Source organism: Alosa sapidissima, chromosome 3, assembly GCF_018492685.1.
Source record: "Alosa sapidissima isolate fAloSap1 chromosome 3, fAloSap1.pri, whole genome shotgun sequence".
NCBI lineage: Eukaryota > Metazoa > Chordata > Actinopteri > Clupeiformes > Clupeidae > Alosa > Alosa sapidissima.
In genome coordinates, this window is record NC_055959.1 from 5699554 (window position 1) to 5727366 (window position 27813).

The window sequence follows — 27813 nt, forward strand, 5'->3', positions numbered from 1 at the left end:
ACAGACATCACACACAACATGCACTTACAGCAGAAAAAGTAATAAAAAGTAATATACTTTTTCTGCTGTAAGTAAAAAAACTCCACTGTACAAAAGAGACAGTAGAAGATAAACATGATACTAAAATACTAAATATACTATATAAATTAAATCAAATATCAACATTGTGTGCTTAAGGATGACCAAGCAGGGCAGGGAGTGGGACTGAGCCTGTAAGTCAGTGCGCAGCTGAGGATGATGCTTTCTTGTTGTCCCTGTCAAGGGTGCCATGGTCGTGGACCTCTCAACACACACAGCAAGATGCAATATACAGTTGAAAGGGTGGGGATAGAAATATGGACATGTAAGAGAATAATGTATAATATAGACAAGATAATAGGGAGGGGTTGTGCAAATGTGCTAATATAGCATGTAAACAGACTATGCAGAGAAGTCTATCTCTACCCTTAAGTGAAGCTAGGGTGACAATTTCCATAACACCAAAAAGGAGGCGGCATATCAATAAATTACTATGGTGTACATAGGACTCTGGTATACTCTCATTTACAATACAATTTTGTGTGGTTTAAAGATGATGTTTGTGTAGCTGAATAGGAAAAAATATTAATGAAAAGTCAAAAAATGTTTGTTCACAGTATTTATTCAATACCTTGTGGTGTTCAAAAACTGACCACTGAGATTAATCTTTTAAAGTGCAGAGTGCCACAAAGCATAACATGGTTGGACTTAAATGTAAAAACAAATAACAGGTTAAATACATAATACAAAATAAACTGCTCAAAAAGTGTTACGGCATTGGACATTGTGCTGCGTCCCAGCAAAGATTCTAGAACTCCGCTCTTCAAGCCTGTCTCAAAAAGGAGGACAAATACGCGTCCTGCTTGATGTTGCGCAGGACGCAGGACAAGGCATTGAAAATCAGGACTGTCCTCCCTAAAGCCAGACGTCTGGCCACCCTAAGCGAAGCGTTGAACAGTTCAATGGCCCTGGGGACAAATTAATTCGTCAGTCTGTCAGTTGTGCATGACAGTGAGCGAAGTCTCCAGCTGATCAGGCTCTTCTGCTTTACAATAGTGCTGTGGAGTGGATGACATTCATTGTCCAAGATGCTGATCAGTTTGTTCATGGTCCTTTTGTCTGATATTGAATTGATGCACTCCGGTTCGGCTCCCACAACAGAGCCAGCTTTCCTTACCAGCCTATCTAGTCGCCCAGCATCCTTCTTCTTTGTGCTTCCTCCCCAGCATACCACAGCACAGAAGAGGACACTGGCAACAACAGACTGGTAAAACATCCTGAGGAGCTTACTGCACACATTGAAGGACCGCAACCTCCTTAGGAAGTACAGCCTGCTCTGCCCTTTCTTGTAGACTGCTTTAGTATTGGCTGACCAGTCCAGTTTGTTGTCCAGTTGTAAGCTTGTTTTGTAAGTGTGGTATACTTGTAGGTGTTTACCACATTTACCCCATCAATGGAGACTGGTAGCAGAGCGGGCTTTGACCTGCAGAAATCCACCACCATCTCCTTGGTCTTTGAAGTGTTGAGTTGAAGGTGGTTGAGTTTGCACCATTGCACAAAGTCCTCCACCAGGCTCCTGTACTCCTCCTCTTGCTCGTCCCTTTTGTGCTGCCAAGGCACGAGTTAGACCCTAGTCATCAAGTAGTTGTCCGAGCAATTCAACACACCTCACATAGGTGGCTGTTTACTCGGCTCCTCTGCTCAAATTCGCGTCAGGTTGCTCCGCAGAATTTTGCTCAACTTCACTTAAAAATCATCCCGCTCCAGCGAAATCGTTCCACGCTCACTCCAGTTTAAAAGAGGGAGAAATAAATACAAGCCGAATTGTCACCTTAAACAGAAAACTTAAATCCCAAAGAACTAAGAGCAACAGCAGTTTCATAGATCATTTATTTTAAAATGCAACACGATAGTGCATCAACGAACAAGCTTGGCAACGTCAATACACATAAGCATAAAACTAAAGGGATCAGTGGGACTATAATACAGGCTTAGCATCCAAGTTTTACTTTCATCCTTCTACTTCATATGAAGCATATTCAAATTGCTCACATTTTTCTTTGCCCTCCTTTTAAGGGTTGTGTTTCAGGGTAAGATGTGTTGCAACCATCTTCAGGTGTTGAGGACTGTATCAATGTGTGCAGGCTAGACCTGTGTGATGTATGTGATGGGAAGAAAGACAGTGGACAAAGTGGAAAGTCAGGCCAACACTGTTCCAAAAAAGGTAAACATAGGTATCTGCTCCATAAAAAGTATTGCGATTCATTACAAGCTTATAGGAGAAAGAAAGTTTTACCGTTTTATCCAGTGGCTACACTGTGAGTTTAAGTTTAGCAAACTGAGGAGGCAAACATTTCAAGCAAACTTGCAGACGTTACTTTTTCTTCTTTGGGAACCATAGGTTCCCTCCAGATGCTCTGATGTTGTCTGTAGCAGGGCCAGGAGACCACACTGCTGCTCTGTCCTCTGTAGGTTAAATGGGGAAGGGAACCCATGACTGTCAGACAGACTCCATCCAGTAAAATGGAAGAGCTGCGGACCACTGACTCCTCTAGTGACGTATGGCAAAGATTGGTGTGTTTGATTTAACTTTAATACAGACGTTTCCGTTAGTTTTGGCTACACCTGGGATCAATGGGCTTGTAATAATGTAGGCCAGTGTTTCTCAAAGTGTGGTCTGGGGACCACTGGTGATCCACAAGCTATCCTAAGTGGTCCGTGAGCAGACGTGGTAAAATATAATATAGATGAGTTGTTTGCAATATTGAACCAACTTGTATGTAAATCCAAAAAGTTCTGCAACACTGTCTATGTAAGTCTTGTAAGATATGCCAGTTTAAATCATATGAATCCTTTGACAATACAATGATTTGTATGTTCGTATTTTCGCTTAGCTTAGCATACAAAGCTAGCTAGCATGCTAGCGGGAATCCCATTCTCTGCCTATGGTTTACTAGCGTGCTAAACTAGCAACACTGAACTGCCCAAGATACACCACACCACACCACTCAACAACAAAATCCGATTGGTTGGAACATTTTTTCACCATAGGCTGCTAGACATAAAGGAAACCTATGCCGATTGCTGTGTGCATGTGATCGACATATGTGCAGGGTAGAAATTCGACTGAAATTGCATTAAATCAGGTTGTTTTAACTAATATTAAACTGCAAGATGGGGTTTTGTCCATTACATTTAAGTTCCCTGTTATAGACTAGCTTGCCATATAAAAAATTCCCAGTTTATTCCCATTAATTCCCGTTTATTCCTGTTAATTCCCATATATTCCCGTTAATTCCCATGGAAAGTTTCCAACTTTGAAAATTCCCGGAATTTTGCAACCCTACTTGTGATGTACAAAGCCTTTACACTTGCATCCCACACACGGCGGGGATCGAGGCGCTGTCACATTTCTTTGCCACTCGCCCAGCTGCAGTAGTACCCCCCAATGAGTTTCTGTTGTGTTGATGCTGACGGAGCTGATTTTAACTAGAAACTATTTCCAATACACCATGGGCGTAGATTTAGGGTGGGACGCTAAGGACTAGTCCTAATCAATATTTTAAGATGACAATATTGTCCCCACCAATATTTTAGCGAGCTTTGTGCTGCTGATCATTCCGACAGCCAGCACGACAGTACAAGAAACGTCGTCATATGATTTGCTGAAAATCAGCTGACACGCAGGCTACACGCACGGAGAGTGTCAAAGCACAGGCTACTTTGCACTGGCAGTCAAGCGAGCGGTGCCAACGACAACGGTAAGTTAGGGCTGTCTGTATAGGCCTACATAGCCTACCCAATAAAAGGCCAGAGTAAAACATTGTGATATTCCCTTTGCCCTTCAGCATGTACATGTTTGCCCCTTTTTGTGGTTTGTAGATCAGCTATAAAATACGAAGCTTTTTCATTATGCAGTCTAGGCAAAATAACGCCATACAAACTGGTACTGGTGACCAGGCTTTCAAATTCGGATTTTACTGTGTAAAATAGCATTAGCTGTTAGGATATTAGCCAGGATATTGTCACAGCTTAACCTAGCTTCTGTAATCTTTCAACCAAAGTTAGGAGTCATGTTGAATAAGGGTGTGCCGCATGGACAGTCTCATAGGCTATAGCACAGATAGGCCTACAGTAGAAGTCACCATCACTGACTGTTAGGCTAATTGGGCTACCAATCTTGCAGTCGCAATAAACAATGGATCCGAGACATTTTCCTGTTCCTATATTCTGTTTATGTAGGCTAATGTATTTGTGAATGTGGCCTGCACAATGCAAAGAAATAAAAGATAAACTGGTGCATTTCCATACTCATACAAATGAACATTGCGAGGCACTTCTATGATCTCATCCCAAAAAGATTTTCTTTGACTTGTTAGTTTTTTTTTTAATCTATTGAAATAGCAAACATGATAAATTGAATCCACATATCCTTGCACTTGAGAAACTATGTTTCACGCCAATTGCGTTCACGTTCCTCTTAAGTGATTAGATTTAGCCTACACACCACAATGTGATGATATTAAAGACAAGTGTAGCCAAGTAGGCCTAATTTAAATATCAATATGATGTATTCAAATTACTAAATATGTTTAGCTATTAGTAATTATGCAGATCACAAAATACTATAAATAATTAACAATATAAGTTTATAGTTTATATGAATTCCAAAATATGAAAAAGAAACCTATGACAACCATCACTTTCTATGTGTGTGTGTGTGTGTGTGTATGGAGGGTCAATCAAATTTTATGATTGCCACTGATGTGAATGATCACAAATTACAAATCACACAAACCAAATCAAATTTTAAAAAATTGCAAAAGTATCGAAATCGAGATTCTTCACTTGTTATTGGTATTGAAACAATAATGTTGGTATCGTGACAACAGTCAGATAACAGATGTGTCCCCACCAAAGCTGAGACCAAACCTACGCCCTTGCAACACGTATTATCTCCAGAAACAAGGTGTCAGTATGGGAAGTTGTTTTGCGCCCTCCTATGCATGTTTAGTGATGGGACTCTGGGAGGGAAAATGTATCTACAATTCCCTCAACAATAGATTTCTACACAATATCCCCTTATGGAAGAGATACATAGATGATGTATTTTTTATTTGGACCGGACATCTAGCTGAGTTGAACAATTTTATGGAATATATCAACGGCACCACCCCTTTCCTTAAGTTCACGAGTGAGCATTCACTTGAAAACGTAGATTTCCTGGACTTAACTATACGGAAAAATACCCAAGGCAATTTGGAGACAACCATCTACCGCAAACCTCTAAGCAGGTATACGCTCCTCAGAGCAGACAGTCACCATCCTAAGAGATTGATTAAAAACATCCCAATTGGTCAATTCTTGCGCCTCAAAAGAAATTGCAGCACTGAAGCCGACTTTGAGATCAAAGCCGTGGAGATGGCTGATCGATTCCGTGAACGCGGCTATGCCGAAGTTGACATCTCCGCAGCGTATCAGCGAGCCAAATCCACCCACAGGCCACACCTCCTTGAGAAATCTAGGCGCGCTTCAGCTCCGCGTCTCTAGGCCCTTTCACACTGGCGATTAGAGATTGCAAAAAATCTAACTGATCAAAAGCAGCAATAGCAGAGACAGCACAGTATGTCAATCTATAAATTCACAAAGTCTCCAGACATTCAATGCCTGCTAGAGTTGACTGTAGCTTGGAATGCAATCAGTTGCCATAATAGGCTATCCTAAAATCCAGCGAAAAAACAAAGCATGAACTCGTGAGTTCTGCCCTATATGTATATCCTCTGATTGTAATGCTTACAGATATCTAGGCGATATTTGTAACATTTGTTTTGTATTTGGCCTGTTATAAAATCATGTAGACCTATTGAACAATTTAAACACATTAGGAACCGCAAAGTTGGAGACATGCATAAAGACATTGCTGCAAATTTAAAACCGGATTACTCTGGAATGGCTAACTGTACAGAGGCATGCTTTACACCTTTTTGTTCGGTAAGGTCTACTGTTTATTCTGATATATGGTTTCTCATGTGTTGAGGTAAAGTTCGCGAAGTAGCCTATTCCACCAAGATGAATGGGTAGGGAGACGGGCGCAAAAAATATGATTAAATTAAAGTTACTTTTCTCGCGAACCGTTTACCACAACAACTAACCACTAACATCGTTTAAAAGCTGACAAAAAGCTCTTTCGTGTGATACATGTGATGTCTGTGATAATAGGCTACTTCGCAAGTAGTTTGGGTGGGACAGAATACCTATACAGAGCAGCAGCTCGCCATATCGGCTCTGGCTCACATGATGTACTAAATGCATTATCGCTTCACTACCCAACACGCGAACAGGAAAGAAAAGAAAAAAGAAACCAATGTGCTTATGTCGCGATTTTCGATAGGCCCAGGCCTAGAGAAAAGACAGCTATGGTAACCTAAGAATTAGGATTTGCTTTGCCTACACTGCTGTTTGGTTGTCCCAAACTTTGAGACGATCCATACTCGCATTAACTGAATCTTATCAACCCGAACTGCGATGTTCCAAACAGAGTGACAGGATGCAATGCCTAATAATCTCACTGCCTTCGGCATAACTGCTAACAGTGCCCCTGGGCCTACTGTTAAACACCTGAAAAATATTAAGCTGCTGTTTTCTTTTCATGACGAGCACTAGGCCTACGCTTAAATGATTTATGACTAAATGGAACGTTGCGTTTTTAAGCGCCAGAACTGCTTATCACGTCGTGTGACAAAGTTTACACCAATCATCATCTTCTAATGTATCCTTTAGATGTCCATTCTCTTTGCCCTAGGCTATCATTTGTGCGCGAAGCATGTTTCAATTAAGATAATACACAAGCTATTTTTTATTGTTTTATTGTCTCTGCAATGTTACCAGTATGATTTGACTCTGAGGAAGACGCAGTGCGTCGAAACGTCAGTCGTTTGTGCACCTTAATAAAAAAAAAGTTTAAAAGTTCTCTGAGTGCTCCGGTCATCCCTGGGTGTAGTCTCTCGGAAGTGGCCCAGCCAGTCTTTCATACATAATATTAAATTGTTACAAGCAGTTATACGTTTCTTATATTAAAAAGGGGATACAATGACAAGCCACCTGGAACCTGCCATCCTCTCTCTCTCTCTCTGGTGCGCACTCATGATTCGTTCCCAATTAATTAAAGTAAGTAACGTTCAAGTTAGATCTGCTGCATGATCATCTTTGCATGTAACACGGAGTTGGTGCATTTTGACATCGTAAACATTCTCCAAGAGAGAAAAGCAGTAAAGCTCTTTATTGGCTACATTTTGGTACTTGGTGCACTTGTGCGTGATGCGCGTGGTGAGAGCGGCGTTACTGTGTAGCACCCTATATATACAATGTTGAAACATTTCCTATAGTCTCTTATCTATATTTGCCCTGTGGCTTATCTATATTTGCCCAGTGGTTGCGCGGCAGTTGCTATAGGTAATAAGGTACACCGTATTTTTGCTGCCAATCAACAAAAAGCATGCCTTTTATGTCTGTGTAACACAGGATTACACAGGATTTGATGTACGATAAACACAACAAGAACAAAACTGAATAGCTGTTTCATTTGAAACTAACAGAAATTATAATTTCTCCAAAAACCGGGACAATTCGTGTCCCGGAAAATATTATTAATTATCCGGGACAGTCACTCAAAAAAGAGAACAATCCCGGGAAATCCAGTAGCCTACATGTGGCAACCCTATCACAACTTGAGTTGAAATAACCAAGGCCTACAGTTTCTTCCGCTGTTGTGTTTTAAGGAAGAATTGAATTAGGCTACGGGTCTGGCAACAATCTAACAGTTTGATTGCCAGGGAGGGTCATGGTGGAACCAGTTGATAAAATGTTGGTAACACTTATGTGCGTGTCCCTGCGATTCTTCAATGGAGAGGGCATACTGGTGTCCCAAAGCAGCAGACAAGCTACGATTCTTGATAAGCTTTAGCCACAAGTCCGTGTGGACGATGCAAGCACAGCCAGAACTACGCTATTCATTCGCCAAGTCAACAAGATCTATGAACGGTATGCTACTCACTCGTGATGGCATATGTTGAGATTGTACTATACAAAATCAATAGGTTAAATTCAATCCCTTTAGATAAAAACATGTTTAATCGAAGGCTTAAATGTGTACTATTCTTGCCTCGGCTAGTGCTGTCTGGCGCGGTGGCCAAGTGGTAAGGCGTCGGTCTCGTAAACCGAAGATCGCGGGTTCGAACCCCGTCCGTGCCTCTTTGAGTAAACCCATTCACTTTTGATATAGAGAAAATCTGGAAGTAGCCTACCCGATTCGATTCTACCAATTCGGTAGAAGAGTTGTGCCGTTTGTCGACTTGTGCTCTCAGAAGCCAAAGCTAAGTAGCGCGTCAAAATAAAGTTATGGCTTGCAAAATGTTAGCCTAGGTAGACAAATTGTAGATGTCGCTTAAGGTAGACTAGCCTACACGTCACGTAGACCCCACATACAATATGGTCATTTAGTCCATTGGTGCTGATTACGATGCCAACTACACTTTTTCGGACATAGAAACAGGCTCATCGTGTGATAGACCTAGAGTCGCTATTACAAGTGATGACCAAAGGATGTCGCCCTAAACAAAAAAATGTCCTATTCCGCAGTTGATGTTGGAAACTCTTACCAGCCAATCATGTCTAGGTAAGTTACAGTCCTCAATGTAAACTCTGCCACACTAAACTCGTTTTCAGATAACTTTTAACAAACAAAGATGTATCTTCAAAAGGTTGAAAACTGTTCCTAAATCAGAACAAGAACATTTACTGTCTGGAGTCTCCACGTGGATCCGTACTAAAGTGGACTGTAACCTATATGATCCATCGTAAGTAATTATACATCCCTGATGCTGAATTGTTGAATGTCAACGTTTGGGAGCATACGGCTGTAAAAATGTTGATGTAGTGTGTTTGTGTGTCAACATTTTGGGAGCATAAGGTCGAAAAATAATAAGTCGATGAATTGTGTGTGTGTGCGCGCGCGCAAATGTGTTTGGGGGGGGGGGGGGGGTAGAGAAAGAGGTGCGTCGGACATAACACACAGGATTTCGTAGCCTACGCTGTCCTTTTTAGGGAGTGTCGACTTGCCTAGGCCGTTGCAGAACACCCAAACATGAGATCAATGTCGTCTCCTGCTGCAAAACGCTGTTACGCACTCACACACTGCGGACGCAGAGCACCCGTGTGGAGCTTCCCATTGCAGTAATATACTTTCCAGTAAGTTGTTGAATCTCATAATGGACTGCAATAGCTAACTTTGGGAGCTCTCCAGCGCGTATTCTATTTTAGTCGATATCAGGATTTATGACATCCTATAGCCTACTGTGTATATTATTATTTTGGAGAAAAATAGATTTTCAAGAGGATAAGGACTATGGTGAAGTATGGGGGTATGTTCCTTTGGAAACAGTTGCCAATCGTGGGACACATAGCGCATCGCAGTTTCGTGTATTTGGAGTCAGGTTATGATAATGAATTGGACGTCGACCAACTTCAGTCATCACTTTTTTATACTGCCTACACTGGAGATCCGGGACAGGTAAATAGATTTTAAGTTTACGACTTGAAACCTTTTTGGCAAACACGCATGTTGTCAATTGAAGTGGCTATTTTAGTGAGTTAGAGGTCATAGTTAAGCCCATTAGAAATTAAAGAATATGGAAACATTAGGCTATAGGGTTGCTTTGAATGAAATCATGCAAAGCACGTGAGGCTTCAGACCGAAGCGCACAGCTCTGGGGCCAAACTCTGACCGCTTGCTGAAATTAGATAATCAGTTCACATGTTTATGTACGTGGGTTACTGGACTCCACATTGCAAACAAACATTTGGATGCTTGGATGGACGTTTCGCAGTTAAAACGATCGTGATGTTGGCATAAAACAGTGAATCAGAAGTTGGGTCTTTGCGGGCAAAGTGAGTTGTTCTACATCTCTCAACTGGCCTACAAAGTCCCAGTCTCTGGTTCATATCATCTACTTTGCTTTGTATTTCCAACATGGCAGTTTGATACTTTTATTCTTAATGTTAACATCAAAGTCATGCTGATCTTTGGAGAGCTGCTGTGAAGGCAACAATCCACAGTTTGTCATCTGTTGATATTTAAAATGTTACCTCATTCTTTCTTTCTATTTCTTTTCTTTCTTTCTTTCGTCCTTCCTTCCTTTCTCTCTTTTCTTAAAAAAAAACAGTACATGGGAGTCAACATCATTTGAACATTTTAATTGTTGATAATGATAGTAGAAGGTCTCCTGCTTTTAGGTAGTCTACTTATGTTTTTGTTTCAATCTGGTCTTGTTGTGTTAGAAGAACTAAACTGAGTGTTCTGAAAAGTTGGGACAGTACAATGTATTCATGCACATGAGTGCCAAACAACATGTTCACTGATCAGTAGGCTCAATATTGGGATTTATTGCTGGAAGAAATAGGCTATGTTCGAACTTAATTACAACTTCCATTTAGAAGTACATTACATTACAAGTTGTCTATATAAAGTATTAATGTTTTCTAATAGAAAAAGGCAAATGTAGTAGGCTATCTGCCTATTTTCAGGGTGGTAAGTGCCTTTTGCCATCACTAAGAAAAAGGTTACAGAATACTACTGGGAATTGTCAATGTCTGTGCCACCTGCAGGCTCGAACATATCTGCTTGGATTAGCACAGCTTGAATGAGCTTGTTGGCTGTGGAGCTTCTGGGATGGAGACCAGGGTTTCTGATTTGAGTTGTGAGATAAAGCAGTGCTTCGGTTTGTCTGCCAAGAGTTTCTCAACGGTATTTAGCATCGTCCAGTCAGGTCCATCAGTTGAGTAACTGATGTACTGAATGCCTTGGCACCAGGTATTTCCTACAGTAACCTACCACTTTGCTATCCTGATGTAGCAACAGTGGGCAATTTGTAAAGGTGAATAGTGGAGACACAGCCTTCATGCAACTCTGTGGTCTCCATGGGCCCTCCCAGTAGACAGAAGGGCATTGATTGATTAGAGCTCAAATATTCTGGTCAGCCCTCTCTCACTGTCATATGTCTGCAGCCAGCTGAGTGATTTGTGAGTTCATGCTGAAGTCACTTTCTCTGCAGCCGGGGAAAGCCTTCACTTAGGGAAAGGAGTCCGCTGAACTCGTTCACCTCCCCCAAAGGCGCAGACAGGCAGCCCCCGCACTCTATTCCTTGACCCTTTTTTTTGTAAGAGTAATTTATAAATGGCTGGCATGCCACTTTGGAGGAGGAAGTGAGAGAAATTCCCCTCTCCCCCACCCCCTCTCTCTTTCTCGTCTTAATTTAATTTTTTTGGCTGTTGGATGGGTAACAGAATGCTGACTCCCCCATTGCTGGAGGCAGTTGTAGTAGCAGTAGCAAAAAGAGCTGCTTTGCACTCTCCTCTGATCCAGTCCAGCATTCTTATTAATACTTCTGTCTCAGATGTTTTGTGTTTTTTCAATATGGTTTGTCTGTCTGTCTATCTATCTGTCTGTGTGAAGGATTACACAAAAAATGACCTATAGTAGTTTGGTGGAAAGGTGTAGCATGGGACAGGTCACGCTCATTCCATTTTGGAACGGCTTGAAGCTTGAAGAGTTTTGTTTAATTTTGGATTCAAAAGGAAAAGAGTGAGAAACAAAAGAGAGTTTGGTCATGGTTTGGAGTGCTTCTGGTTCTTTTGCATTTGCCTAATTCTCTCCTTTCCCTACTCTGCGCATATAGCTGTCCTCTAGTTCGTAAATCCTCCTTAGTCCCCTTTTTCTGTTCTGTCAGCCCCCCCCCCCCCCCCCCCCCCCAATCTTCTCTCTTCTTCACTCTTCTATTCCACACTCGAACGAAAGAACGAATGTGTTGAAAACATCACAACTGGCATTGTTTTTAACACATCTCTGTTCTTTTTTTATTTGTTACACAAAATGTGTTATAACACATTATATATTACAACTTGCATTGAAAACAACACAACTTGTGTTATAACACATTATATATTACAACTTGCATTGAAAACAACACAACTTGCGTTGTTTTAACACATCTTTGTATCCAGATAGGGACAACACATTTGTTTTAGGAGTGCAAGAATCTTCTGTTCTCAGCCCTCCACTTATTTCCTTTCCCATGGTTCTCTCCTCCTCTTCAGTCTGGTCTCCACCCCTCCACCCCTTTCCTGATCTTCCCATCTTTCATGTCCTCTCACTCTCCTCTTCATCCTCCATTTTCATCTTTTCATTTGATTCTTTCTGCCATTCCCCCTTTTAAAAACACCTAACTTCTCACTCTTTTGTCTCATCACTCCTCTCCAATCAACCATCTCTCTCTTCTCTCCCCTTTTTTCTCTTCTCATCCCTCATATTCTCTAGTTTCTCACTCTTCTCCTTTCGTGTTACTCCTGTCTTCTCTTTTCTTCTCAGGCCGACATCTCTCCTGTTTTCTTCTCCTCTCCTCTCTTCTCTCCCTCTCTCCTTGGGCAAGCCTTGTCTGCACCCAGTGGCCAGTGCAGATGGCGTGGGTAACAGCAAGCTTGTAAGCTCCGCTGGAACACACGTCTGGGAAGAGGAGCCAAAAGGCAGCAAGAAAAATGAGGGACTTTTAGGGGCAGCTGTGTTTTATCAACTCAGTCATAATGCCCCTAAAAATCCTTATTGCTCTTGCAATGTTCAGCAGATTTTTGTGTTTTTCATTTGTTTTGCTTTTTTTGAACGGAGGGTAGCCGTGTGTGAATTTAGAGACACAATGCAGCTCACTTATAGACATATGTTTATCTTCGCACAGAGACAATGGCCTATGCAACTAGGTCTAAAATGCAGTTGTATTAGAATGTGTTTCAGCTGAGAGAAAGAGAGAGTGTTTCTATTTAAGGCACCGTTCTTCTTTAAGTCATGTGCTGTTTTCTTAAAATTCAGGTAATTGTCAGAAATTGCACTGTTTGTTGAAATTGTGCCATAGGGTAAAAAGGGTCTCCTTAGCAGAGATGATTCAGTTTACAGAGGCAGCATTTTTAGCAGTGCTTCTGTGTTTTTTTTATCTACATCTGTGGCTGACCTTCTTTTGTCGTGTTTCCCCGAATAAGATGCTCTAAAGTGGTGAATTAAATTTTCAGAGCAGAATTCAGGCTTCACATCTGGTTTATTACGGATCTGCTGACACAAAGCAGGATACTGTTTCAGCAGAATTCTTTAAAGTACCGAGTCCGCCCCCTCCCACCATACAAACACACATACACATACACATACACATACAAACACACACACACACACACACACACACACACACAAACACACAAACACACCACCAGCTCTTACACTGGCTGCTGCTCAACTATCTGAGTGCTCTATGTGACTCTGTGCATCATAGTTTAAAAGAGGAGAGGTGGAGTGTAGGCTGGACTTGGGGTCTCACGGGGGTGGGGGGTGGGCAGAGTGGACACTACCTGATGGCTCAGCTCCCAAACTCCTGCTGTCTGTTTCACTCTTGACTGTCTGTCACCAGCATGACACATGCACACACCCAGGCACCAGGGTTGTGCACAATTCCAAAATTGAATCGAAACTGGCTTTTAAATTCCGTAAATTCTTCAATTTCACTTGCATTTCAATTGAGGTAGCAAACAGGAAGCAGAATTGCAATTTGAATTTTGCACAACCCTGCCAGGCACACACATAAGCATGTATACACACACATGCAAATATATTATATTTATCATATTAATATTCCCTCTCTCTCTCTCTATCTCTCTCACACACACACACACGCATAAACACAAACAGGAACACAGGCACACACATACAGTAAACACAAACAGTACATGTGGACGCTTACTGATTCCACTCAGCCCCCTCTGTCCCGCTATCACTCTCTCTCTATCTCTCTCTCTCTCTCTCTCTCTCTCTCTCTCTCTCTCTCACTCTCTCCCCTTCTCTCACAGTGTGTGTGTGTGTATGTTCACAACCATATACTGTAGCTCAGCCCTTTTCTTCCTCACATACCTATCACTCTGCGGACACACAAAAGCAGACAAACGCACACACTGCTGGGGTACCAGTCTTTCAGCATTGCCCTGTTTCTCCACCACTCACTCCATACAGACAAAAATAAACACACATTAAATATCACCAATACAATACACCTCCACTACATGTGTCTCTCTCAAAAGTGGAAACTTTGAGGTTTTGTGAGTAAGCAACAGATAGTCATTCCGCCATGTTTCCTCCTGCTCCACCCATGCAATGAGGCAGCAGATTGCACTCATCAGCAGGTCAGCATCTGCTGCATGAATCATTCTAGTTCACTAATGATTATGACAGCAAGTATATGGGAGTAATTGGGAGGGGTGCCATTTTCGGAAGCTGACCTCAGTGTCAGCCTGTGGGCAGGAGATGGCCATGATGGCGTCTTGCGCGTGGCGACTGAGTCATGTGACCCACTTGGGGAGCGAGTGTGGAATGTCATAAGGATCCTTCAAGACAGGTCCACTAGTGTGCTATGCCTCTAATTAACACACACACACACACACACACACACACAACCCTGATCTTAGCGAGGCAGCCTGAAATATCCTGTGTCCCCCGAATTGTTCAGAACGAAGCTGTTCTTGGTTCTTCAAGGTCTGTGCGGCGGTCTGACAGTGCAAACCCACAGAGTGTAGGATACTATGTCGGCTTGTTTCCCAACCCACATTATAGTAGCATATTACATATTAACAGAGGCTTTTGGGCACATTGTGAGGTCCTTCTGGAGAGGAAAAGTGGCTCTCTGGCCTCTAGTGTGCGGAGACGGTGGCGGCTGAAGTCGGAGCTAAGCATGCCGTATGAGCTGCTGGCCCACTGCAGTAGTCCAAGGAAACGTTGGGAAGGTAATTGGAGGTTGTTAAAATTAAAAAAGAAAGATTCTCTGTGGGAGGAAGGAAGGAAAGAAAGGAGACATTGGTTTTTCAAGCTTGGATCTGTGGTATATATATATTTTTTATTTTTTTTGCTTTTTGTTTTTTAAATCAATCAGTCAAAGTTACACAGCAGCAGGCTAACCTAATGTTATGTTATATCTGCAGGCACACGCTCTCTTTAGTGGGTACATATAGGAATTGATTCAGTTTTCATATAATAGTCAAACAAATAAGAATGCTAACCTCTGCGGTGTCAGTTTTAGCCACATTCTTGTGACATCAAAACCACTTCTCTTTCCTTCTGACAGGCATCCGTCCTAATGTCTGAAATAGCAGTTAGCTAAATGTATTCCTTTGTTTCATTGTTGTAGGTTATGTCAAGTCCCTTAATACTGTTTTGGTCAGTACACTACTCTTTCTTCATGTATTTCCCCCAAAAAACATTGTTTGTATATGGGGGTCCATAAAAAGACATCGCCAACCAAAAACTGGGTCATTACACAAGCAAAGAAATGGTCCAGTGCACTGAGACAAACTGCTCTACAAAAGCTTTGATTAACTGCACAGGATCTCCTCTATATGCACCACAGGTTGCAATGTATTGTATACTCAGCGATCTACCGGTTAATCAGGTTCTCTTTCCTGAGACGCATCCAGAGGCACGTTCAGAAGCTGCATTGTACAGTGAGCAACAACAGTTGTGAATACACATGTCACCCCATGTGTACCTACATACCTAACCATACACAGGTATGCCTGCTCTTGTTCACTTGCATGTGCTATACACACACACACACACACACGGACGCACACACAAACACACACACACACACGCACACACAGACACATATACACACGGACACATACACACACACACACACACACACACACACACGGACGCATACACACACACACACACACACACACACTCAAATGCCCAGGTCCTCACACACACGTGCCGAGCACAGCACATGCGTACACTTAAACATCCACACATGCACACATGATTCAACACCTGTAGTGATTCTCACAATTGCAACGTGCAACATGGGAAATGCAATTCGAAAAACAGGGGTTCCCAACAGGGACACTTATAATATGACTTATAACAGTAGATTAAAAAAGCACTTTTGTTAAAACAAAAAAATCTGTTACACATTTTTAATCAAAACTTAAAAACACAGAAGTATGACACTTTACTATGTTGTAATGTGTGTGTGTGTGTGTGTGTGTGTGTGTGTGTGTGTGTGTGTGTGTGTGTGTGAAATTCATCATTGTAGCCATAGCTGTGACCAGGGTAAGTGACAGAAAACAACCTTCTGTTTGAGGAAGAAGACTTCCTCATCATAGCTCCTGTTTCAGAACTCCACTCCCTCAAAAATGTCCCCTGAAAGTGCAGTTATTATGCACTTACATTATTTATTATAATGTATATCTTTATATTTTTTTATAATGTAGTTAATGAGTGACTGCTTAATGAAGGATGATTGTTTTATCAAGTTGACTTTTTTGCAAGTTGAGTCAACTTGGACTCAGTTGGACAACTGCTGGACCATCGTTTCCCTTCTAGCAAGGTGATGGTAGTGCGGTGGGAACACTAGAACTTGTATGAAACGAGAAAGAGAGGTTTCTATTCAAACCCCAGTTACCTAACTGGCACTGGAAGGCTGCTTGATATTCAGGTCTCACTGTTGGATCGATGGTCCTGAGGTCATAAATCTCCCAATCTTCTCAGAATCCAATGGCAACAATTGAGCCCAAAGCAAACTGTGCAAACGATGTATTGTTTCCTGTTTCCTTCATGAAATAGGTGCAATTCTCAGTCTTTGTCCCTCGCACAGCATAGCAGCTGCCCAATGGAACAATCGCCACTATTTAAACAGCAGGCAGCAATTTAGGCTTTCAGCGCTGGGCCAGTCAAAGGCGGTATTAGCGGCGCTATCGGAGAGGTAGCACTGTAAACAATACTAATATTCCTCTCCTCAGCTCAGCGGGGCCTCAGGGGTGTCAGAAAAGCTCTCATGCCGAACCCAAAATATGCTTCATACGAGCCACACAGCTCTAGCTAGATCCAGCAACAGCACTTGGACACCACTGCTCTGCAACTCCAGGAATCGTTGTCTTGTTGTCTTTGGGTTGCTTATCATGGACCGTGTATGTAAGTATGGGAGCACGTGCGTGTCTGTGTGGATAAGTTTGAGTGAGTTTGTCCAAGTTCAGTGTGTGTGAATGAGAGAACAATGCCAAGAGAGAGAGACAGAGTTGTAGAGTGCAAGTGTGAGACAGTGTGTGTGTGTGTGTGTGTGTGTGTGTGTGCATGTGTGAGTGAGCAGTGTTGGGAAGGTTACTTTCAAAACGTATTCCAATACAGAATACATGCCCAAAAATGTAATTTGTAACGTATTCCGTTACATTACTCAATCTGAGTAACGTATTCTGAATACTTGGATTACTTCCGCATTGAATTGCATTTTATAACTGTAGGAATGCGGCTATCAAATCCTGCTTACTAAACAGGCCTATTCTGGTGTGTTCTTCTGTTCCAAATGGCTGAAGTGTTAGGCCCACATTCAACTGATACAACTATAAAATAGCAAGGTGACCACTGAAACTATAGCAGGCGACTAGGCTAATAAAAAAATAAAAAAAATTTGGGCTACTTTAAGGGCGTAGCCAGAAATTATAATTAAGATGTGCCTGTGAGATTGTAGGTGGCATCAACCCAGTAGCCTACAAGTGAGGGGCACATATGACAGGTGGAATGCAAATGACCTGCATAAACACTACTACTACTGTATATCAGTGCTCTCAAAATTAACATGATCACGTAATGACAATCAAAAACCGCACGTTAAAATACGCAAGAATAATAATAATATAATAATAAGTTTATTTTATATAGCGCCTTTCTCAAACCCAAGGTCGCTTTACATAGAAGGAAGGCAGGGAAACACAATAACAACAAACAAAACAATACAACAGAGACAAAGGCAGGGAAACACAATAACAAACAAACAAAACAATACAACAAAGACAAGTTATCTGTATGGAACTATGTGTTGGGTGTGGAGGAGAAGTGATCATTAAACAGAAAGGTCTTGAGATGTGCTTTGAAGAAAGGAAGAGAAGGATGGGCACGAAGAGGTTGGGGGAGGGAGTTCCAGAGTTTGGGGGCCAAGGCACTGAAGGACCTGCCACCCAGGGTGGAGAGTCTGGAGCGGGGGATAGCCAGGAGGTTTTGGTCAGAGGATCTGAGTGAGCGGGAAAGAGTGTAAGGGGTCAGGAGGTCGCAGATGTAGGGGGGAGCAAGGTTGTGGAGGGCTTTGAAGGTGAGTAGTAGTACTTTGTATTTGATTCGGGACGGAACTGGTAGCCAAAGTTACTGTATTCTAAATACCAACTATTTAAATTGAAACTGTAACGGAATACAGTTACTCATAATTTGTATTCTGAATACGTAACGCCGGTACATGTATTCCGTTACTCCCCAACACTGTGAGTGAGTAAGGGAGAGAATATGTGAACACTGTGTAGGCTGTGTATGTGTGTCTGTCTCTGTGTGGTTGTCTTGCTTGGCTCACCAATCAAAATATTTTCTGACACGGCCACAGTCACCAAGTATAGTAAAATTGTTGTGTTGAGTTAAACCCTTCTCTTTCCGGGGGCTACTACGGGCCTCACTTCTGAAGATTCCCCCCAGCCAGACCGGATGCTCTTCAGCCAGGAGTACAGGATCAACATGGAGGCCACAAGGTTCCAGATCAACATGGAAGCCACACGGTTACATGACTCTGTCTGGCATAGTCCCTATAGGCCCGGGCACCGGTGCCCTGGACATCCCTGTTGTGTGCCAGGGTAAACGAGGGGCACATTGTGCTTGAAACGGGCCCAGAAGCACAACCCAGGGCTCTGCCAGGCCAGGCCTGATCAGATCAGATCAGACAACCGCGCGTGAGTGGAAAACTGGGGAGAAGGCCAGAAGAAACAAAAGCAGTTTTGCAGTTGTGACCAGCCATATTGGAGCAGGCGATGGACATGGAGAGAGGGGGGGGGGGGGGGGTAGAATGAGGGAGGTGTGGAGAAAGCAATACAGGAGAGAAAGATAACAAGACATAGATTATTAGGATACAAATGGGAAGGAGAACATGGTCAGACAGAACACAAAGAGACAGAGAGAGAGATGTCTGGACTACTCTGGTCAGAAGGAACACAAGGAGACAGAGAGAGAGAGACGTCTGGACTACTCTGGTCAGAAGGAACACAAGGAGACACAGAGAGAGACGTCTGGACTACTCTGGTCAGAAGGAACACAAGGAGACACAGAGAGAGACGTCTGGACTACTATGGTCAGAAAGAACACAAGGAGATGGGGAGAGCGACGTCTGGACAAAGCAGAGCTGCTGTTGTTACTGGAGTGTGGTGAAGGCTGCTGGCTGCCTCTTTCCTCTCCACAGAAGCACTGGGTCCCTGTGCCCAGTGGAGGCGGCAGGAATGGAGTGACACAAACACTGACCCAGCCAAGGCCACCAGGATACCATTGCTCTGCTGTCACAAGAAGCAAGAGCTCAAACCTCCATTAGAGACAAACAGAACCCTCAATGAACCCTGTGTTTTCACACCTCCCTTTCTGTTTTCCTTTCGCCAGCCTCTCCAAAACTATAAGAAATCATAGCATGTAGCAATGTAGCATCATACTGTATAATCATGTTTTTGAAGAGTTCCTCCTGCAGCAATCTGACCAACAACATAAATCCTAAAAGGAATGGCATGAGTGGAGTTATGGATGCTCTCTGTTAGGGCGTTAGGGTGGTCTGCCAGTCAGGAATGTGGCATGCCATGTTGTATCAGCGAGCTCGCTGCCCTGGCATACCTCCCATAAGACAACACAGTGAGGGCTGCCTGGACTCTACAAGGCTCTTAAAATGGTTTATGTCTCACTAAATGTTAAACATGACAGCTCCGCCCAGCTAGACATGTCAAATAAGGTTACAACGACTGGAGAACGGCTGTGGCGGGCAAGTGTGAGTGAGGCTGGTTTTACTTTGAAGCCTGCCATGATTTAGGCATGCAGGATTGTGCAAGCAAAGAAAAAAAGTGCCTAAGAATGCTCCGATAATATTTGTGGAAGTTCTTTTCCTTCCTATGCGAAATTGTTTCTGGATGAGGTGAATTTAGTTAATTTCAAAAAATGGAAGAGATGGGTGAAATAACGACTATATTTTGATCTTTCAGAGTGAAATCAAAAAGGCTCCCTGAGTGATGATGGCTACCTTTTAAATCACACAGGAAATGAGGTCAAAGCAACGATGACAACATTTATAAAGCTCTTTTCAAGGCTCCCAGAGCACTAGACAGTGAAGGGAGAACTTCACTAACCATCACCAATCACCCACCTGGATGACACAGCAGCTACTTTGCATGGGCCACAGTGCTCCTTGCACATAAGCTTAAGTGACAGTGAGGGATTGTAGTGAATTTACATTTATTTGTATTAATTTAGCAGACGCTTTTATCCAAAGTGACTTACATATCTCAGTTATATTACAAGGGTCATTGTCCCCAGAACAACTTGGGGTTAAGTGCCTTGCTCAAGGGCACAACGGTGGAAGCCGTTTCAGGCTACTGCATGCAGGCCCAGCTCCTTCAGCCACTACACTACCACCACCCCAAGTGCACAGCAGCACAGAGCAGTGGGCATCTAGTTGTGTGGTTGTGTTGTGTTGTGCCCTTGTTCTTGTTGTGTGGTTGTGATGTGATCTAGTTGTGTGGTTGTGTTGTGTTGTGCCCTTGTTCTTGTTGTGTGGTTGTGTTGTGATCTAGTTGTGTGGTTGTGTTGTGTTGTGTGGTTGTGATGTGATCTAGTTGTGTGGTTGTGTTGTGTTGTGCCCTTGTTCTTGTTGTGTGGTTGTGTTGTGATCTAGTTGTGTGGTTGTGTTGTTTTGTGCCCTTGTTCTTGTTGTGTGGTTGTGATGTGATCTAGTTGTGTGGTTGTGTTGTGTTGTGCCCTTGTTCTTGTTGTGTGGTTGTGATGTGATCCAGTTGTGTGGTTGTGTTGTGTTGTGTGGTTGTGATGTGATCTAGTTGTGTGGTTGTGTTGTGTTGTGTGGTGCAGTCTACCCCTGTGCTCTTTTCATCTTTCTCCACAGCTCCTCTCAGAAGGTATCTGCCGTCTCTGACAAGTGGCGGCTTAAAGCACTGCGCAAATCAACGAACGCACATTCACTGCATCGTCGCAGCTATAAATAAGTTGTTTTGTTGAAGAAATTGTAGCCTGTTTTGGGGAAAAAAATGATTATGGGGTACATAATTCCTTGGACTTCACTGATCCATGTTGTACCTACCAGTGTCCTGCGGCCCACTCTAACTTCTGTGTCTGCTGTTTTTAAGTATGTCAGAGGTCTCAGGTCAACCCTGCACAACCAAACTGGGTGCCCATCCTGCATCTCAGAAGAAGACTCCTTCAGAATCTTCAGGACATGCAAGGTTGTTGTATGGGGACTGCACCAAAAAAAAAAAATGTAATCGCTGTGGTTATTGTGTAAATACAAAACATTGTAAAATCTGCTGTTATGTAAATACACATGTGTATATTTAAGATGGACTCGTTGCCCAGGGCTTGGTTGAGATTACCACTTTAGACCTCTAAAAACGAACCTGTATGGCTGAATTGCCTGTATTGCCTTGGACTCTCCTGTATTTATTAGTTATTATAAATTCTTTCATTTTGTACAGTACTTTGGTCAGTGAAAGTTTTGTTTGAATGTGCTTTATAAAAAAAAAAATACTTACTTACTTAAACACAGCGGGAGCTATGGCAACAACAGCAGCACTCTGGCGACTTGAGTGACCTTTCACAGTAGCCGCTGGCCTACGGGTGAGTCATGAGTGCGTGGGTAGCGCCCGGACACACCCCCAATGTTCCACTACCACCAAAAGGCCTATTACTGTAACACTCTGAACTCCAAGCCACAACAGCACGATTACTCGTGTGATTTGTGTGTTTTTTTCAATGTGTTATTGAAGCCATGTTCAGCTGTCCAGGAAGAAAAATATATAATTCAAATATAATAATTGTCTTGCCGGATTAAATGAAAATGTGATGCAGATCAAAAATTGTCATGAGGCGCTGATCACTGGAACTTTGATAATAAAAAAAGTTATCACACACTCTTAACTATGTATTTTTTGTTTATTTAAGATAACGTTTTGGCCTTCAGGTCTTCTTCTTGTGTGGTGGATACATTAATATACTGGACATGCAAATGAATAATTATGCTGTGACAGTTTTACATAAATCATGTTTGGTGTGAAGTCATTTTGCTGAGGTGATTGCTGTAATCTCTAGAGAGAGATACCCATCTCTGTTGAAGACTATTTAATAGTCCCAATTTAACAGGCCCAACCAGGCAGTGGGACTTTACTGGTCGATGCCGACGGCTCTGTGCAGTGCGGCCATCGCTGGCACAAACCCCCTTCTGTTCCCCTAAAACTGCACAACAGCTCGCTTAAAGACAGAGTCCATGATTCTGCTGAAAGGGTGTGGATATTTGAGCTCAACAGCCAATCAAATCTCACTCTGTGTTACTGAAGCGCCGTGTTGATTGGTTGGAATTGTCTATGATGCGTTCCATGTTTGCTTCCCATTTACAGAGTTAGGAACATGTGCAAACGACAGGTTTTTTTTTACTGCTCACAGTATGAATAGCTAGAGAAGAATGAGGAACAATAAGTTGAATTTGGCATTGAATTAGTGTATTGAAGTAGGACCACAAACCACTCTTCAAGTCACGTTTCTTATATTTTTTGTATTTTACATTAGAATGTCACATTGGATTAGAGACCTTTATCCTGTGTTATAAAGGTCATCTGAAGTTATAGTTACGATATAAAGGTTTTGGTTTTGACATATGTTCTGAGGTGTTGACAGAAAGTAATTATGTATTTTTATTAGAAAACAAAATGTGACCTCATGGGAAGTCCGTCCTGCCACCCCCCACATAACCCTCTGAAGTGCCCTCAAGAAGAACATCAAGAAGGGAGCAAATCCACCACCATCAATCTCATTCAAGCTAGATGGTGAAAATGTTTCTCTCTCCGAGTGCTTGGCAAACTTAAGAGATGGAACAAACCCCCCCCCCCCCTCAACTTCACTCTCCCCCACTCACCACCCCACCTCTTCTCACATAGACTGAGGGTGTTGATTATTTTTTGGCAAATGCGTCCGCAGACTGTAACTAATTACCACGTGGCAGTGAAGCAGGCAAAGCTCAACCTCAAATAACCCAGAGAAACAAAACGGCACTCTTGCATGGACGCAGCCGAGCTTCCAAATAAACCCAGCGCACGACCCACTTGTGCTGGACACACTGAAGCATGTGTGCCTCTTTTTTATGGAGGAGGAGGGAGCAAAGTTTTTTTTGCATCTTTGTCGCCACTAAACAAATAGGGCCATTGGAGACCAAATTTAGCCCCATTCCAGGAGCAACTGATGAAGACTGATGCTGTTAAACGGGACCAATGAAAAGGCCAGTTCTCTGAGTAAGAGGCACTGTGAGTGTGTGTGTGTGTGTGTGCGTCCGCATGCGAGTGTGTGTGTGTGTGTGTTTGAGAGAGAGAGAAAGAGTAAGAAGTGCATCGATAATAATTTGTATGTAACCAAACAAACTTGCTGTTCTGCATCCCTTCATGTGAAATGTGCTTTTGGTGTATTTTTGGCAGAGCATCATGAGTGGCACCGCTGGCTGGTTTGGGTTGAACCCACAGCTTTCCATTTAGAACCTGTGCCCTCCCTCCTCACCCACCCACCCAAACCAGCCGTGCTGTACGAGGTCGCGACCCCAGCAAAGGGTGCTTTGACTGCCCCCCGACCAACCCACCCCACCCCCATCTCCTGTTGCTATGATTTATATTCCCAAGAGCTGTGCAAAGTATTCCTAGAGCTCTCCTGCAGACTGCTGCTTGTGAACAGATTTACTGGGCTGTGTGTGTGTGTGTGTGTGTGTGTGTGTGTGCACGCGCATCTATTTTTGTGTATTCATGTTTGTGCATGCATGCTTCTATGTTTATGTATGAGAGTATATGTGTGTGTGTTAGTGTGTGCGTATGCGTGTGTGTGTCTGTGTGTGTGTGTGTGTGTGTGTGTGTGTGTGTGCACGCGCATCTATTTCTGTGTGTTCATGTCTGTGCATGCATATGTGTGAGAGTTTATGTGTGTGTGTGAGAGAGTATGTGTGTTGGCTGGTTGTGTGTGTGTGTGTGTGTGTGTGTGTGTGTGTGTGTGTGTGTGTGTGTGTGTGTGTGTGTGTGTAGGTGTGTGTAGGTGTTTATGAGTGAGAATACATGTCTCTGTATTTGCTGATGTGTGCCTGCTGAGCACATTTCAATATCTGTTGACATTTCAATTCTCATGAATGTCCTAATGAATACCACACACACACGAGTATCAGAATTTGTGGCCCCAATTCATATTGAGTGTGTAATCTCCATTCATTCTAAATGAGCTGCTAAGTACCCAGTGTTGCTTATAAGTTTAAGGTTTTACAAAACATACCTTGGCTTTCAGGAGTAACATATATTACAAATACTTATGTACAATGAATGCAGCAGTGCCAGTTCAATAATATGTACTATGTAAGGCTTAATAGACTGTGAGAGTGCATTTCTGTTCACATGAGAAGACAAGGCATATTAGCCACAAAAAGCTGATGAATGATAATGAAATATTGGGGCTTGAGCCAGATTCTCTTCAATATGGGTCACCATAGCTTTGAACCCACTGTAAAGCAGGCAGGCAAGCTGGTTGGAGTGTGTGTGTGTGTGTGTGTGTGTGTGTGTGTGTGTGTGTGTGTGTGTGTGTGTGTGTCTTTGTGCGTGTGTGCGTGCGTACGTATGTGTGTGTGTGTGTGTGCAGGTTGCTGGAGAGACCGGGCCCCGCATAACTTAATCCATCCTGCAGGCCCAGGAGGACAGAGGATGTTTTTGATGAAGTGGGTGGCCGAATATAGTTGTGGCATTCTCAGCATCTGCCACCCCACTGCCATATACCCCAGCACTCAGGCCAGCACTCAGGCCCGCATTAACAAGCGGGTGTTTATTACTGCCGCAGAGTGAGAGAGAGAGAGAGGTGGAAAAAGAGAGAGGGAGAGAGAGGAGGAGGGGGGTGGAAAGTGAGGGGACAATAAGCAGCAGAATTCTCACCGAATGATTCCTTGGTGAAAGAAAAGCATCGCTGACATCATAGCAACCTATCAAAAATCATTTGGTGGAGGTGTAAGGGTTTATTTTAGCACAGCGCTCAGGTATGAAGTTACTGTGACAGTGATAGGGGGAAGAGGCAGGGTCAGGGTACACACTGTTTCATGGACACACAAACACAGACACACACACACACACACACACACACACACACACACACACACTCAGTGCTGCTCCATCACTTCGCCCTGAGGTAAGACGCTATGGAAAAATCCTCCCCAAATGTCATGGGTGTGATCATCCACCATCATAACCTCCCAAATACACCCAGATGTGTCGTTTCCATGAACACAGCTAATTCAGCTCTACTTACTCCCAGCCCACCCCACCCCACGCACCCACACACAAGTGCATAAACACATATGCATCTATACTATTAATCAGCCATACGCACATACGCAAACATTAACTGACTACAGACACATATCTGTGCACACACATACACACTCCTACTCACATAGAAACATGGTTACTCATAGATTCACATAAATACCTAATCAAACAGGCAATCACACATTATTATTTCTTCTCTCTCTCTCTCTCTTTCTACCTCCCCTCCCTCTGTTCTCTGTGGTGTTGGTTTACTTCTGACCTGTGAGATGGGGTTTTATGAGGCGATGCTAACAGGATCCTGTGTCCGGGGTCCTTTCCCTCGTCGTTCCCTCTCTCCCTTTGGGGGCCCCTGAACCCAGCACGAGGTCAGAAACCGGAGATGAAGATTAGATGGCCGCTGCCGTCGCGGGGGGTGGGGGGGGGGGGTAGAGTATGTGCCATGGCTCACACGCACGGACGTATGCTCGGCCCGGCCGGATGGACGGACGTTCTGCGCCTTCAGCACTCTCTCGGCTGGACAGGAATAGCCTCCGCCAAACTCCTCTGGAGACATAAATGATTGCGCTTTAAAGATACACGGCACACTTACAGCCTACACAAACACACACACACACACACACACACACACACACACACACACACACACACACACACACACACATACACACACACACACACATAGGGTCAACCACAGGTGGGAGCCTGTGGCCACTCTGTGTTTTTTCCCCCTTTTTGGAGACCTGCTGGTCCGTTCACCTCATTCGCCTTTTTCTCTTCATCTCCCTGGCACATAAACGTTATTGTGACCATGGAGATTCAGGCCCATGAATGAGGCCAGAGTATCCACTAGTTTCCACGGGGTGCAGCTGTACTGAAGAAAATGGGTAAAACGCCCGGTCACTTTTCAAAAACATAACTTTTCACAACATGAAAAGAATGGAAATCCATGGAAATATTGCCATTCTCAAATTTACACAAATGATGTTTAAAAAACTAGTTGCATCAGCCTGAAATTGTTTTTGTCTCCAGTTTTTCATCCAAAGTAAAATTGCTACACTGCAAGCTGTGGGTTTTACTATGGTGCCATGGTTATATTTACTGAGTAAGAACTTATTTCAGGGAAGGTGAGATCTGAACTTTTGACGAGGACATGCTATAAACAAACACAGGTTTATTTCAGTATGAGCCTGTTGGTTTTTACTCCATGTTTCAATCAACAAGAGTGCGCTAAAGTGCAGATATTTACTGCTGAGAGCAGAGTTCTGGTGTCTGGCAGAGTCTGGTAATCAGTTTACACATGGTTTGGTTGGCCTCATATCCAGGACAATTAAACAATCTTGAGTAAACAGGGAAATCAGGGCACAAAACCAAGAGCCAAAGAGTTGCGCTCGTTAGATTCATGCTTTTCTTGATTACGATGGTCTGACCCCAAAGATCTATCACCATTTCAATTCCAATTCCCATGTCCTGCTACAAATACTATGTTCTCCTACCACATTCTAGACTGATGAAATGAACAAATTAAAACTAATGACAAACAGCAGCAGAAAAAAAACAATTCTAGAATATTGGTTTAATACAGAGATAAAACACTGGTTGTTGAATGCGCAATATATGGCTAATTTGAATACTCAACAACCAGATTTAACTGGGCGAAGCCCCAAACTGTGTCGGCCTGGGGATACGAAGTGGTAGAATTGAACAAGCTCCTTAGACACCAATAACACATGTGTTTGTAAAATGTTGTTTATTTGTTTTGATTTTTATTTATATGGGCCCATCTTCTCTTTTTTCTGTTATTTTACTTGTATTACAGTTTTTTTTCAGTCGCTAACAAGCGTTTGTCCAATCAGTTGTCACATTTTCAAAACTCTAAATACAGTTAGCACAGCATCGGTCTTTTGTGGCCATACCATTCACACATTTCATGTCGTTTTCACACGATATGCAGTCAGTGAATAACTTTCCTCAATGCTTACATTTTCTTAACAGACAAGCTATACCTCCCAACAAAATTATGGATTGTTTTAGCAGTATTTACGAATTTTAACACACAACATCCCACAATAGCAAAAACAATATTCCAAACCTTAGATACAGTATAAAAACCTCTGCTTCTGCAATGATATCAGTTCAAAAACAATATATCTCAGCTGATAATACAAACAAACAATTGAATAATTGACACACAATTGATTTATGTTGGGTAAATTGGGCCAACCACAGCTGATTCCAGTCTGGCTTAGACTCAGTGGCAGGGGTTATTTTTTTCTATTACACTGACACTTATACAGTAAAAGGAGGACTTTGAGGAGT

At 42.8% G+C, this 27813-nt stretch overlaps 1 non-coding gene across 1 annotated transcript; it reads left to right on the forward strand.

Moving 5' to 3' along the window:
* The first annotated feature begins 8196 nt into the window (after positions 1-8196).
* trnat-cgu lies at positions 8197-8268 on the forward strand. The gene has a single exon. It is a non-coding gene; the product is annotated as a tRNA-Thr (tRNA).
* The last annotated feature ends 19545 nt before the right edge of the window (positions 8269-27813 follow it).